This window comes from Capsicum annuum, chromosome 3 (genome assembly GCF_002878395.1).
Source record: "Capsicum annuum cultivar UCD-10X-F1 chromosome 3, UCD10Xv1.1, whole genome shotgun sequence".
Taxonomy (NCBI): domain Eukaryota; kingdom Viridiplantae; phylum Streptophyta; class Magnoliopsida; order Solanales; family Solanaceae; genus Capsicum; species Capsicum annuum.
This window is the reverse complement of record NC_061113.1, coordinates 212,826,116-212,843,118: the sequence shown is the minus strand read 5'-3', so window position 1 is coordinate 212,843,118 and position 17,003 is coordinate 212,826,116. Positions and strand designations below refer to the sequence as shown.

General features: G+C 33.1%; 1 pseudogene; it reads right to left on the bottom strand.

Annotated features, from left to right (window-relative positions):
- Positions 1-4,633: 4,633 nt before the first annotated feature.
- Positions 4,634-16,319, bottom strand: LOC124896803 (annotated as a pseudogene).
- Positions 16,320-17,003: the final 684 nt, after the last annotated feature.

The window sequence follows — 17,003 nt, the reverse complement described above, 5'->3', positions numbered from 1 at the left end:
TGAGGAGAAAAATATGCAACTAAATGTCATTCCATATTTTAAGGAGGTTAAATATGTTGTGATGGGTTTGAACAGAAATAGTGTAGGAGGACCAGATGGGATGACAGGGGTATTCTTTCAAGATGCTTGGAATATAATAGGAGAAGATATTCATCAAATGGTGTTAGCCTTCTTTTGTGGACAGAAACTACCTAGATTTGTAACTCATACAAACTTAGTACTCCTACCAAAGAAGCAGGTGGTGAACACATTTTCAGACATGAGACCTATTTCTTTAAGTAATTTTATCAATAAATTTTTTTCCAGAATTTTACATGACAGAATTAAAAAGTTGTTACCAGATATTATCTTAGAAGAACAAGCAGGATTTGTTAAAGGGAGGAGCATTGCAGAGAATATATTGGTGGTTCAGAAGATTATATCTGAAATAAGGAAAAGAGGGAATGCACCTAACATGGTGATCAAATTAGATATGATGAAGGCATATGATAGGGTGGATTAGTTATATCTTACTAAAGTAATGAGGAAGCTGGGATTCAATGAAACCATTATTGATATGGTTTACAGGTTAGTTGGTAACAATTGGTGTTCTTTATTGCTGAATGGACAACCAAGGGGATTTTTCAGATCTTATAGGGGTTTAAAGCAAGGAGATCCTTTATCACCTACTCTCTTTATTATTGCAGCTGAACTTATGTCCAGAGCACTGAAGGCATTGATGATAAAAAAAAGAGTTTAAGGTATTTGGAATGCCAAGTGGAAGTCCAAAGATAAATCATTTAGTATTTGCAGATGATATAATCATCCTGTTCAAAGCTGAGTTAGGTACTTTGCAAAAATTTACCTCTACTTTGGACAGGTATGAAAAAATATCAGGGTAAAAGATCAATAAGGAGAAAAGTGTTATTTACTTGCATAAAGGGGCTTCTCAAGGAGTGGTGATTATGGCTGAGGTGGCTACTGGGATCCTAAGAAAAGAATTTCCTTTTACTTACTTAGGATGTCTTATCTTCCATATGAGAAGAAAGAAGGATTACTATCAATTCATTCTGAGAAAAATCAACAGTAAACTACAAAGTTGGAAGTGTAAAATGCTATCATATGGAGGAAGAGCAGTATTGATCAAGAATGTTCTACAAAGCACACCAATTCATTGTCTTTCAGTAATGAACCCACCAGTTAATGTGTTGAATTTAATCCACAGCATGCTTGCTCAATTCTTCTGGAGTAATTATATTGGAGGAATAAACAGACATTGGGTAAGGTGAAAGCAGTTATGTTTGCCTGAAGAGAAAGGGGGGTTGGGATTTAGATCATTACAAGATATAAGCATGGCTTCATTCTGTAAGTTGTGGTGGGATTTTAGAACCAAGTCCTCTATTTGGAGTGAGTTTATGCATAATAAGTACTGTAAAAATGAACATCCTAATTTGATTGTGTGGAAAACAGGAAGAGGATCTCAGGTGTGGAAGAAAATATTACAGGCTAGGGAGCTGATTGAACACCAGATTTTGTGGAAAACAAATCAAGGGAATGCGAATTTATGGTTGGACAATTGGACAACTCTGGGAAGCTTATATAATTTTGTTCAAGACAACAAGGAATGGGATAGCAGGCATCAGGAGGTAAAGGATTTGATTAGAAATAGAGCATGGGATAATCAGATATTGACTCAGTTGTTTTCTCTTGAGATAGCCTCTCATATTGTAGACACAGGGGTAATACCTTGTAGCCAGAAAGGAAAGTATAAACCTAAATGAATGCTTGAATCAAATGGAGAGTTCACTGTTAAATCTGCTTGGCAGTACATAAGGCATAGGGAGGACAAGAAAGTAATGTTTAAAGGGATGTGGATAAATGGAATGTCATTTAAGATGATGTTTATCATGTGGAGACTTTGGCAAGGAAAAATACCAGTGAAAGAAACATTAGAAGATAGGGAATACAAGGTCCATTAAGATGTTGGTGTTGTAGAGATCCAGACCAAAAAACCATGTCTCATGTTTTTCGAAGGTCATTTATTGCTAACAGGACTTGGTCCTATTTTTCTTCTTTTGCAGGTATCAGCATTGAAGGACTAGGGCTAAAGGAAACTATTCTAGCCCGGTGGAATGCAGAGGTGAGAAACAGAGATAGAGCTTATTATAAAGCACTCCCAATCATCATAATTTGGGAATTATGGAGATTAAGGAATAATAGGAAGCATGATGTCAAGGTAATATCAGAACAAAGAGCAATTTTCAACATTTCTAGAAATATTAGATTTTTGCTTAAAGTCAAAAGGCCACAGAAGATATTTCCATATGCATGGCCAGACATCCTGGAAGAACTTGAGAATGATAGAGTTGGAGTGAGGGTTATTCAGGTGTTGTGGAAACTTCCCAAACAAGGGTGGGTCAAATATAATTCAGATGGTGCATCCAGAGGAAATCTGGGAGTTAGTTCATATGCTTATTGTTTAAGGGATGAGAGAGATGATTTACTTCATGCTAAATGAGCTAAGATGGAAGATACTACCAATGTGGAAGCAGGAGCTTATGCTATGCTACAAGCAGTGCTATATAGTTCTACTACACATTATGAAAGGATAATTTTTTAGACTGATTCCCTAGCTAAATAGTTACCAAACAATGGAAATGCCTTTGGAATATTCTACATTATTTAGAGCAGATTTGGTCACATGCAGTTCATCAGCAGATAGAATTCCAACATATTATGAGGGAAGGAAATCAGCTAACTGACCATTTAGCTAATATTGCTATAGATAAAGGGTCGTTCACAATCAGTTCATACAATCAGTTAGAAATCAGAGGGAAACAAACACTAAACAGTGATAAATTACAATGTCCCTACATGATTAATACCAAAGACTGGGTGATTAGGATGATATGGCTAATGTTTCAGTGTTTACAAGCAGTAGTTACAAGTCAGCAACAAAAAGCTGAAAACCTACCTAACCTGAAATACTTCAGCCATCAATAAGAATTTATAGAAAATGGGGAGGGTTACAAGGATATTCAACAGTACATACACCTGTATATCTTGATAAGTTCCAATCAATTGAGGATCCGAGCACCTCTCTGTCATAATTGGAAGTATGTAGAGCGTCAAAGAATAGATGAGATCATGAAAAGAAAATACATGAGGGTCGTACTTACTTGGAAGGATAACAACCATTAGAATCTTCTAATCCTCACCAAAGCACAAAATATAGGTCTTTTCCCAGGAGAATCTAAGGTACAAAATGGTTCAAGATCGAAATTAAAGGAAGACCAAATTCATAAAAGAGGTAAGTTATTCTCACTCTTGAAAGCTGATGAATACAATAGCCATAAAGAACCAAGAAGTAGAATTAATGAAAAGCTTCAGCAAGAACTAAGATGGAGGAAGGACAAACAACTCAGATGTTAGCTCAAGCGTCGATTGAGTTGAAGATTCAAATAGGAAAACTTACTGATATGGGTATAGGTATTAAAGTAGGGATTTTGGACTGGATCGGGTTCAGGATTGGGCCCTTTCAATTTGAATATGTTTTAAATTTATTTGGGTTGGTCCATATTATTGTAAAGACTATTTATTTTTGATGAATTAATAAAATAACAAATTAAATTTAAAAAAAATGATTCTTTTAATCATAATATTTTTTTCTAAAAATTACACAAATACATAGCTTATGTTTTCAATATTACAAAAAATCGCGACTCTCTAAACATATTACAAAAATCCCAACATATACATAGAATGCTATGTATATGTCGGCTATGTTTTGTATATTAATAGGGAGAGAGAGTAAAATAATTAAAAATGTGTGAGAAAGTATAATTACTTTTTAAAAAGTTGGTATTTATGTTATTTATCCATATTTTTTCACGTCTAAAAATTTACCATCTTTCAAAACCATCATTGTCTCCTTATTCTCTAACTCATATCAGTTGTCAAGTCCATAAATTTTTAAAATTCAATTATCCTTAAAGAAATATTTTCTGATTTATCTATATTTTTTTAAATGAATGGGTCAAAGTAGAGCAAATTAACTATTAGCATAAAAAAGGGCAGCAAATAATTTGCACTCTAAGCTCAAATTAGAGCTTCAAAGCTATTAAAGAAATGAAATTTGGAAAGATAGAACTTTTGGTTGAAGTTAAACTAGACTTACTGAAAGAACAAAAGCAATCTTGAGAGAATATTGATCTTATTATCATGTGTTTTAAAATATATACATGTCTACCTTATATAGAAAACTCTGTACGCTTTCAATGATCAAGAAAAGACTCCTAACCTGCACCACAGAAATAGACTCCTACTAGACTTCTACAAAATAATGATAGACTCCTAATGACAGTATATAATTCTAATAACTTATCCAAATGCAAATTGAAACATGAATTGGGCCCCAGATAAATTGTTACAAAACAGTCAACCCAATACTTCATTTATAAGTTGCTTCTCCATTAATAAGCTGAACGATCCAAGTGTGCAGCCCAAACAATGTTTATCAGAAAAGTGATTAGTAAAGAATTATTTCATTACTTTCTTCTTCTGTTTTACGTTTGTTTGAAGCTCAAGCTCATCTGGCAAGAGGTGGCTGCCCCGTCAACACCACTCTTCAAGTGGGAGCCCAAAGATCGGACTCCTAACTTGCCCAAAAATTTTGATAAAGGGGTCTAGCCAAAGCTTTTGTGAAGATGTTTGCGATTTGAGAGGAGGAAGGTACGAAAGACAGAGATATCAATCCATCAAGTAATTTTTCACAAACGAAGTGGCAATCCAATTCTGTATGCTTTGTGTGTTCATGAAATATGGGGTTCTTATCTATATGGATCGCCGCCTGAATATCACAACAAACATTGATCAGAAGAGACAACTAACCGATAGATCGTTGAGAAGATGCACCACCCAAGAAATTTTAGCAACCAAACAACGAATTGGTCGATATTCTGCCTCTGATAAGGAAACAACCTGCTATTTCTTGGATTTCCAGGAAATGGGACAGTTCCCCAAACTTAGAAAAAACTCACTGACTGAACGTCGAAAATCCGAGCAAGAAGCCCAGTCGGCATTGCAAAATCCTAAAAGTTGTAAATTAGGCTCAGCTGAAAGGAAAATTCCTAATCCAGGATCATTTTGTATATATTGAAGAGTGTGAATTATTGCCTGGAGATGACCATGTTTGGGGTTTTGCATATATTAACTCAAAGTTTGCATAACATATGATAAATCTGGACGAGTGTGTGTCAGGAAATTTAATCTTCCTAAAAGTCTTCTATAAATGGTTGGGTATGTGAAAGGTTCGCAGCATTCAGAAGAAAGTTTTAAGGTTGGATTGAGAGGTGTAGAGACAGATCTTTCCTCAATAGAATCAAACTCAGAAAGCAAATCAATGGCGAACTTATGCTGAGTGACAACAATACCTCCAAGTTCGTGAAGAATTTCCATCCCCCAAAAATAGCTTAATCTGCCTAGATCTTTGATATGAAATTCTGAATTTAGAAACAGCTTTACCTCAGCAATCTCATCCTTGTTGTTTCCTGTTATCAAAATATCATCGACATAAACTGCGATGACAGTGATCAAAGTCCCACATATTCTAAAGAATAGTAAATAGTTATTGAGGGATGAATTAAACCCTCTGGAACCCAAAACTGAAGAAAGACAAGCGTACCATCAACGATACGCTTGTTTAAGCCTATAAAGTGACTTACGAAGTCACAAACATAAGAATTAGATGGAGGAATAACCGCCGAAGGAAACTTCATAAATAATTCCTCATCCAAATCACCATGAAGGAAAGCATTATTGATGTCGAGCTGACATAATTGCCAACCCCTCTTTACTATAATACTCAAAATACATCTTATGGTTGTCATTTTCACAACCGGAGGAAATATCTCTGTATAGTCTATGCCTTCTCATTTTATATTTCCTATGATTACTAGTCTTACTTTTAGACATTCCAATATGCCATCTGATTTAACCTTTGCCTTATACACCCATTTACAGGGGAGTGCCTTCTTTTCAAGTGGAATTTCAACTACGTCCCATTTGCGATTTGTGTCTAATGCCTCAAGTTCTTTGTCCATCACAGACTGCCAAGCTGGCTGTAATGCTGCTTCTTGGTAAGATTTTAGTTCAGAAATATTACAAATTGAGTCAACAATTTGTTGGTTATGTTGGGAAAAAGTATTAAAAGAATAAGAATAAAAAGGAATTAGTGGTGGATTTGGAGAAATCACAAAATATGTTGCATCTCAAATATAGTTAGAAAGATAGAAAGGTGCATTATGTTGTTTGGTAGACCTTCTTGGTGCATGTACTGGAGATGACGAATCATTTCTGATAGGAGACTCAAGACCAAGATTAGGTGAAGTTAAGTTTTCCTCTGGGGGAATCTGTTGGGAATATTCTACACTTACTGGAACATTTTCTTGAAAAGAAAATACGGGTATGTCCCTTGTTGTACTAGGAAAGGTTGCTGGAAACAATTTTCACATAGATCCAGAATAGAAAGAAAAATAGATTTAGAGAATTTAACATCTCTAGACACTATTACTTGTCTGGTTTGAAGATTCAACACCTTGTATCCTTTTTGACCAAATGGATATCCTATAAAAACTCCTGGTAAATCCCTGGGCATTAGCTTATCACGATTCCTTGTTAATGTTGAAATAAAACATAAACAACCAAAAGATTTAAGTTGGCTATAATCTGGTGATTTTTCAAACAACATTTCAAATGAAGACTTGTTATTCAAAACCTTGGAAGGAAATCGATTGATTAAATAGGTTGCAGTAAGGAGACAGTTACCCCAAAACCTTTTAGGGAGATGTGATTGATATAGTAAGGCCCTACATGTTTCTATAAATGTTTGTGTTTTCGCTCAACTACCCCATTTTATTGTGGGGTTGCAATACAACTGGTCTGATGTATGATTCCCTTAGAGGAGAAGAATTCCGAGGGAATTGTCCCTGTTTCTAGCCCAAAAGCATTATCGGACCGAACTGTTTTGACTTTAATAGAGAATTATCTTTCAACAAGAGATAAAAAGACTTTAAAGTCAGAAAAGCACTTGATTTTGTGCTTCAAAGATACACCCAGGTAGCTATTAAGAAGTCATCCACATAGTGACATAATATCTTTCTCCTTTATAGGTTGGTGCATTATAGAGTCCCCAGGTGTCTGTGTATTAACTCAAATATTTGTTTAGAAAAAATGGTGCCCGTTAAAAAAGGTAGTTTTGTTTGTCTTTCCATAGGACAAATATCACATGGAAAGTCTTGTTTATCTTTGGAGTGAATTAAAAGATCCTTTATATTCCTTAAAGCATTGTAAGGTAAATGTCCCAAACGATAATGCCAAAGTTTAGTAGAGTCCAAAACATCGGAAACAATGATTTTATTGATACTAGAATTCAACTGAGATGGAGAATTTCCATGTATAGCAGACTGACTTGATTGAGAAAAAGGTAATGGCTCATTACTAGACTCCACATTTAAAGACTTTACTTTTGTTCCTAGAAAAGACTCAACAGAAATTAAAAAAAAAAACTGAAACTTCAGACTTTGAACGATTCTCATCCAGTACACAAAGGCCACCAACCGCTTTACCAAATACCACTCGCATCTTCAGAGAAAGGACCTGTAATATGCAAGCACGTTTGTTAAAAATGACATCACAGTCAAGATGTGTGCATAGTCGATTAACAGACAAAAGGTTATGTTTAAAAGAGGGCACGTAAAGTATATTTTGTAGTACAATATCAGGTTTTAAAGTAACTGAGCCAAAGTATGAGACTTTGACTTTATACGAGTTTGGTAGGTTTACTAGAATGGGTATTTCTAGCCGCTTGATATTGTGCAAAAGAATATGATCGTGTGTCATGTGTTGTAATGCCCCGAAATTTATTATCTAGAGGGTAGATCCTAGGTTGGTAAAATAACAATTAAAAGCATAAAAAATTAAGCATTTACCCACCAAATTGGCACTAGGATTTGCCTCAGAACTTGAAGCATTAGAGTTGCTAGCCTGCACATTTTGTAGCATCTAAATCAACTTATCACATTATTCATTCGTGAACCCTTGTGAATTCAAAGATTTTTTAGGAAGTTCCGTGGTGTTCCCCTCTTCTGCCATGTTTAAATTTACCTGGCCTTTTCCATAGCTTCCCTTGGGCTTATTAAACTTGAAAGATTGTGGGTATCTAACAAGCTTATAGCATTTCTCCTTTTCATGTCCCCGTTTCTTACAAGAAGAGCAAAACAGACTGTCCTTCTCATATCTATGTTAGAAAACTAATTCAATACCTGGTTATTTCCCTTGTATCCATTATTACCTTTTTGGTTATTCTATTTCTGGACATTAGCGTTAAAAGCAGTAGAATCAGAAGTAACTTGGTTCCCAATATGCACTTCTCTTTGTATTTCTTCATGTAAAATAATTGAATATGCTTGTGCTGTGGTAGAGAGTGATTTCATCATTAAAATATTTTCTCTTAGACCAGAATAATTTTCTTTTAGTCCCATAAGGAACTGAATTAATTGTTGATCCTCATTCATTTTGACATCATGAGTTTTTGCACCACAATCGTAGTCACAACTATAAATCATAAAAGTATTGAGTACCTTTATCTGATCTCAAATCTTTTTCAATTTTGTGAAATATCCAGCAACAACACTGGCAGCTTGTGAGATGTTGTTCAGTTCCCTCTGCAACTGAAACATTTTGGTTTCGTCTGTCTGCCCATACCTTTGCTCCAGTTCATTCGAGAGGTCCTCAGCTGTTTGAGAGTAAATCATACTCTCTGCTATCTCTTTGCTAAGTGAGTTCAAAAACCAGGCCAGTACCATGTTGTTACACCTTCTTTATTGTTCAAATAAAGGTGAGTCCTCAGCTGGTCTCTTGCATCCTCCATTGATGAAGCCCAACTTGTTTTTCGCAAAAAGAGAAATCAACACGCCCCTCTTTTAATTTTCGTGACTTATTCCATTAAAATTGGTATTTATCAGGTTCATCCTCGGTGAATCCGAGGGAGTAAGGAAGTAAGAGCGGCTAGGATCAACCATTTTGGAAGAGGTAGTCTGGGATCCACTAGTCTCAATTGTTTCCACCATGATGAAAATATATTTTTTTTTTTTGAAAAAATATGAGTAAATTGGTGATTAGAGTTCCTGCTCTGATGCCATGAAAGAACAAAAGCAATTTTGAGAGAATATTGGTCGTATTATCACGTGTTGTACAATATATACATGTCTACCTTATATAGAAAACTCTGTACACGTTCAATGATCAATAAAAAACTCCTAACCAAACTCCTGCACCACATAAATAGACTCCTACTAGACTTCTACAAAATAGTGATAGACTCCTAATGACAGTATGTAATTCTAATAACTTATTCAAATACAAATTGAAACATGAATTGGGCCCCAGATAAATTATTATAAAATAGTTAGCCCAATACTTCATTTGTAAGTTGTTTCTCCATTAATAAGCTGAACGATCCAAATGTGCAACCCAAATAATGTTTATCAGAAAAGTTATTAGTAGAGAACCATTTCATTACTTTCTTCTTCTGTTTTACATTTGTTTGAGAGCTCAAGTTCATCTGGTAAGAGGTGGCTGCTTCGTCAACACTTACCAACAAAGGTTGTGGTGCAGTGGTGAGACTACTCCATCTTTACTTGACTAATAAGACACTTTTTATTTATATTTTAATTTATGTGACACTTTTTTCTTTTCGAGAATCATATAATTTATGTTTTATAATTAATTTACATATAAAAACTTCAAAATTTTTAAACTAAAATTTATATACCTGAAAACTAGGTAAAAATATATTATAAGTCATAAATTGATAATTCAAAATATTTAAAAATACATGAAAAATTAAAATCAATAATAAATTTATTTAAATTTCAAAATACAAAAGACATCATATAAATTAGTATGTAGGGTGCAACAATTTTGGACATTTTGGGGGATATAATTTAACTAGTATATGTACCCGCGCGATGCGCAAAATATTTTTATAAAAATATTTATTAAAAATATCATCTAATTCACATTGAAACAATAAAATTAATTAATTTTTATTGATCACACTGATATATTTTAAATTGACCTTGAAATATTTAAAATATGTGTTAATAGTGAAATTATAACTAATCACAATTACAAATATTTTAGATGTTTTGATATGAAAAAAATAATAGTATTTCTTTAATCATAATTTATTTATCAAGTTTTAAAATAATAAAATATAACTGCGGTAGTCCGCGCGGCCATCCAAACCTATAGACTAATATCGAAAAAACAAATCGGAAAATCAACCAAAATATATAGGAATTTTATATAGATTATTGACTGTATGGAAGCTTAAAGCCTTTTACCCAAGCAAAGGGCCTGTCAGAATTGAATACATACTTTAGTTGAGCCCATGCGTCTAGCAGATCTAACTGTAAAGAAGGATGCCCTTTTTTCATCTTTTAACGGGCTTAAAAGTCACGGCTTACTGGACGTAGTCACTAAGACAAAGCCAACAAAAGTAGTATTAACTTCGACTGTACCACCATCTCGGAACCAAACCAAGAAACTATAGAAAAATTTCTTTACATTTTGATAGAGCCTGGCTCTTTCATGATTATTATACAAAAGAAATTAGATCTCCAGCATAGACATGAAAATTATTTTAGTCGGACATAGTCATGGCCGAAGAGAGAGAGTGAATATATAATCTTAAAATAAAATAAGTAAAATACCTTTAATGGCCAAATGTAAGGCCGGAATAGTATTTAACAGCAAGCCTTTATTCAAACTTGGAGAGAAATTTACAAGAGAGGAGGGAGAGGATTATAAGCTAGAGTGAGAAATGAAAAGAGAGAAAATTGAAACTTTCTTGCCTTCCCTAACAAATGAAGACATCTATTTATAGAAAGAAAAAAGAATCTATAAATAGTATTATGGGATCCACATCCGGGTCCCGTGCATAGTAAATATGTATCACACTTTATTTTTTCCTTTTAGTTTTCTAAGAAATTCTTCAGTTCTTGCTATGCTTCATCATTTGGCAGTTTGTTCTAGGAAACAGGCTGAGAATCCTGAACTTTTTCATCGTCGACGATATCATCGCTGGTTATACTTTTTATGAAAGTATCAGACTTATCATGATTATCAACTGAGTTCATCAGATTTCTTCGAACTTTTTCCAAATATTTTTCAATCATCCCGATCCTATCTCCATCATGAACAAAGATTCTTCTAGCAATATGCTTTAATGAATTATCCTTAATAATATCCTTTTGAGATGCTGTGGAATATTCTCGGACTTTATTTTCAATAGAGTCTAAGAGCTCTTGTCCATTCAATAATTTTATTTTTTGGGTCTTTCCTTATGAGTTTATTCCCAAAATTAATATAAAACACTTGGTATAAACAAGGGACTTGTTCTTTGGTGATCCCAAATTCTGGAGCCTATTTATGAATTAATGGAATAGAAAATTAGATAAAGAAATACATTTGATCATTTTTTTTAAGTTGCAGACATGATCTGCGTGATATAATTCATTTAGAAAAGGGGACACTTTGGTTCATTGCTTGTATAATTTGAGGAATGCATCAGGTAATATCTAGACGGTCAGGCCATGATAAGACCATCAATATATAAACCAATTAGGAATTGGTCTGTCAAAAATCTTTGCACATACCTTTGTGAATCAAGTATGCCTATGTTTATCATTGTTACAATAGAGGGCTTTAGTAAAAGCCTGAATGTAGTCACAATAGGTAAACTTAATTTTGGAACCCTTAAACATTATTTACCTTTCAGTCATTGAAGTCATACCCTAATCTTCAGCGGATACAATCTGTTTAATCACAACTTTGGAGAATTCATGAACACCAGGCTCTACGTTGTGCACAGAAAAGTGTTCGAAGTCTGCACATCCTGTGGTTATTAAGATGGTTTTGTAATAAGTACAGGTTTTGTATGACTCACTCAGGAAATATAAATTGTTTATTAAATATTTATGGAGTGTCTTCCATGGTTCGTTCTGTTTTTGAATCTCAGAATTCTCGACGAGAAATATCGTTTCTCTATTTTTAAGTTGTTCGTAAAGTTTGATATCATCATTTTCCCTGGTGATGGAAGCAAATGTATCACTTTGCCTTTATGCTGATAAGTATGACTGTAATTGTCCATATAACGGATGATCTTCTGGAATATCTTCCAGATAAATTGATTGAAAAGATGAGGATTCGTCTTTCTGTGAAATCTTGGAGTTTATCAAACTCCTATTTTCCATTTGTATTACTAGAGGATTTGATGAGGATTCGTATGATGATTCTTAAGAATATGATTGTTATGGGGATGATCTTCTCCTTCTACCGGAGGCTGATCTTCCTCTTGATCTACCCTGTCCTTTTCCTCTGTCTAGTTGCCATGGTAGGTCAGTAGCCATACTGCAAAGAGGATAATTAATCAGATAGTTCCAAATCATATCAGTCAATATCTCTAATTTTTTTATAATTAAAGACTGAAAATTCTTCTTCAATCATATCATGGATGATTTTATCAAGTATGAGATTTTGAATATCCTTGTATAATGGTATCACCTTTAAAATGGTAATTAAAGTCTTTTCAGTAAGAAACGATGTATAAAAATTTATTTTAACTAAGATATTCCCTAGATAAAAAAATCGGGGAGAGAATTATCAATTCTTTTTTTATATTGAATCTCAAAATCAAAAGGGGCTAACTGAGCTTGCCATTTTGCAAATATTAATTTTGAAGCATCATGTTTAAAATCTTTATCAAACCTATATTTTACAGATTAAGCGTCTATTTTTATAAAAAACTTTTGATTATAAAGGTCATCTTGAAATTTCAGGACACAACAATGGTTAGCATTTCATGAGCCACCGTAGCATATTTTTTCTGACTATTAGTCCATTTACCTGAATGAAATCTTATCAAGCTTTCAGTTTTATTGTGAGGATTGACTTGTTTCAGTACTCCTCCATAACTAATATTTGACGCATCAGTCTCGATAACATTTTGCCAAGCAGGATTGGCTAAAGTTAAGCAGGGTAAAGATTAAACCTTCTGTTTAATACGTTTAACAAAATTAGTGTGACTATATGTCCAGGAACCTTTATAATCCTTTATTAGCCTATCATATAACGGGGCTAAATCACGAGCTAAATTCTTATAAAAAAGAGAAATATAATTAAGACTTCCCAAAAATCTTTGTAATTGAGTTCTAGAAAATTTTCCAGCAAAATCAATAGGTCGCTGGATAGGAATGATCTTTTCTTTACAAATGTTGTGTCCTAAAAATCGAACATTAGTTTGAAACAAACTCATTTTCGGTTTAGATATCACCAAATCATTCTGTATTATAATTTTTTTGAAAATATCAAGATGCTTAATATGTAATTCAAATATTTTCGAAAACACTAAAATATCATCAATATAAATGATGATGAAATCCATGTAAGGATTAAAAATCTCATTCATTATTTTCTGAAATTCTGATGGGGCATTTTTCAACCCAAATGGCATGACATTCCATTCATATCGCCCAAAAGAAACATTAAAGGCAGTTCTATAAGTATGCTCTTTAAATATTTGAATCTGCCAATATCCAGATTTTAGATCAAATTTTAAAAATATATTGGCATCGTATAACTGAGATAATAAATCTTTTTTTATTGGGAATAGGATATCTAATCCATTTTAAATATTTATTCAAAAGTTTGTAATTTATTACCAGCCTGGGAACACCTCGTTCTTTCTCCGCTGCGTTATTAACATAAAATACGGTATAAGACCATGGAGATTTTGAAGGTTTTATCAAAACTTTTTGTAACAAATTATCAATCTCTTTTTTGCAGAATTCAACTAATTCAGTATTCATTTGCTAAGGTCATGATTTTGTTGGAACATCATCCTCAGAGAAACTATCTTCATATGGAAGAGTAACTATATGCTCTTTGCGATTCTAAAAGGCACTGGGGTGATTGACACAAATATTAACAGTCATTTGTTTAGAAATTAATTTAATTTTTTCTTGTATCTTAGAAGATTATATTGTATCATAGATATTCATGCTAAGCAATTTGAGCTGTAAGAAATCAACATGTTTTTGCTTCATATCAATTAAAGCATTTACATCTCTAGTTACATGATCTGTAACAAAAGAATAAGATATCTCTTTATTCTTGTAAGTAGTAGTAAATCCTTTTACATCAAGATGAGTATAAGAATAAATAACATTTATGAATGGAGTTTCAAGTATAATTGGAGGGTGTAACTGATTTTTTACCAAAGAAAAATGCAGTATGCATACTTTATTTTGGCAAATATGAGTATTAGACAATTTATACTCTATATCAAGAGCATGTTCAGATGCAGATTTAACTATATAAATAGTTTTTTGAAAATATCTTGTGGGAATTAATCCTTCCGGTATGCAACTAACATCCGCGCCACTATCAATCATAGCAATATTAGTCACAGAAAAATGATTATTAATCAAGATAGTACATTTAATATACTATTTGTGGGCAGTAACAATTTGCATCATACCCAAAAAATAATCATTTTTTAAATCAAGAGAATTTTGAAAAATATCATCTGTATCACTTTTATCGGAAGTTTTTTCTTTTCCTTTGGAAATCTGTGTGGGAGAAATATCTTTCTCAATCTGCGAAATCCTGTGATCACAAATCATTTGATTTTGTTTAAGAGATTTAATCTCCTTTTTTAAGTTTTCAACTTCAATTTTTAGATTATCAAAAGAAGTATCTTTACCAAGAGCATAACTCATAGCAAGATATCTATTAACCTCTGATATAGAATAAGGCATAAAATAATTACTATCAGCTGTTTTAGAAGTAAGGTACGGCTATCAGCAATTTTAAAAGTAATCGATTTTGAATTAGTAGACAAATTTATAATCTTTTCACGAAGTTTTTCATCCGAAACTTCTTTCAAAAGTTCTAACACATTATCAGAAGTAATGGTTTGAACATTTAAGTCTAAGTCTTCAAATTGGGATTACAAATTATAAAATGCGTCATCACAAGTGCAGGTATCACCTTGACAATCAAAACAAACATTAGCATTTTCATTATTAAATGAATCAGGCAATTCAATATCATTTTTTGATTCAGATTCTACATTATAATCAGATTTCAAACCTGAAGTGTATAACAAATCATAAACTTGATCATGCGCATCATCAGCAAGACCTAAAGATTTAAGCTTTTGAAGTTTACGATTTGGAGGAATATGCCCAAAGTTACCACATTCGTAACACTTAATTTTAGCAAGAACTCGCTTAGACCCTTTTTTGAAAAATCTAGTAGATTTTCTATAAGCTTTTCTAGTTTCACGTTCTTCTTTGGACCTATATCTAGATCTCTTTTTTCCTATAAGGCTGCTCATCTTTGGAATATCTATGTCTTTTCTTCCTAGCAGTGGAAGTTAGTTCAGGTATACCAAATTGGGCACAAAAATCTCATATCTGAGATTTTTCTCTAAGCTTATCAATCTTAATTTGAACTCGTTACATAGGTTTAACCTTCTTGAGTACAAATTGCTATCAAATGATCATAGGTATATTTTTTCCAAGAGATTTCACCAGCGGAATCTCTAAGAGCCTTTTTAACTCTTTCAGCAAATAATGGAGGAAGTCCGTCTATGAACTTGGTCTTCCAATGAGCATATATATTTTCGGGTAATTCCATAACCCGACTTAGAAAGGTGTCTTTATACCACGTAAATTCTCCTAGGGTTTTACATCTAATTCCATTTAAGAGAGTACGAATTTTTTCGTACTGATTGGTGAATCTACTATTAAAATGTTCTAAAATTGTAAGAACGAGAGTATAAACAACATCTTCCCTGTTGGCAGGAAGGGCTCTTCCTAGGTTATCAACCCTTGGACTAGTAGCTACAACATTAAATATTGCCTCTCTTTTATCATAGTCAAAAAATTATCTCACCAGCCACGAAGTTAGCCAGTAAAACCAACAACTATCATTTTACATATAACCTTATCAATTTTATTTTCTTTATCACCAGTGGCTTTGCACACCATTGAATACATCATAATGCGGTGTACGAGGATTGTTAATTACCTTTCGGTTAATCCATTAAGATTCCATTCGTAAATATCATTTCCGCTATACGACAAATTAGTCTGATTCCAATCCCTTTTCTCTATCAGAACGTCTTGAGGAGTTGGTCGCAGGTAGTAATAAGTTTGCATGTGGGACGAATCGGTATATCTGAAATTTCTACCCGGCTGTTTTCTAATCATTTCTTTGAGATTATTAAGCTCAAATTTGGTCTGATTTTCAAATCTGGAGTAGATTCTAGGCTATCAGCAGAGGCATTAGACAAATCAATGGGTCTAATAGTTAAATCATTTTTTTTTATCAAGAAGTTGTTCTAAATCATGCAAAGGCGATTTAAGTTTAAATCCATGAATATCAGGGGGCTTTTGAATATTGGTTTTAGCCGTTAAATCTTTTGTTTTGCTTTCGGAAGAGGAAGCAATATCAGTAGAGTTTGGACTAATACTCAATTTTTTTATTAAATCAATTAGCTTATCGAGTTTTTTTTTATCAAACGAAGAAATATGTTCTCCTAAGACTTTCACATATAAACTCAAATAATTATTTTGAGAAATCAAATTATTAATTTCTGCAACAGTTACCTTAGCAACTTTATTATCAATGAATTTTTGAAATGCAGAGAATGTGATACCATTGTTATTTGGTAAAATGAAAGGTGCTTGGGAGGGTATACAGTTGTAACTATATTACCACTCACATCTTGATATGATCTTTCCAACACCTTGATATATAAAGGCAAATAAGTGGTTATAAACCACGGCACAAAATATATAATTTAATTATGCAATGCACACATTTCATAGAATTCTTGAGAGATGTCATTTAACTCATCTGGACTATAAGTTTCAAAAAATCAAGTTCTAAAT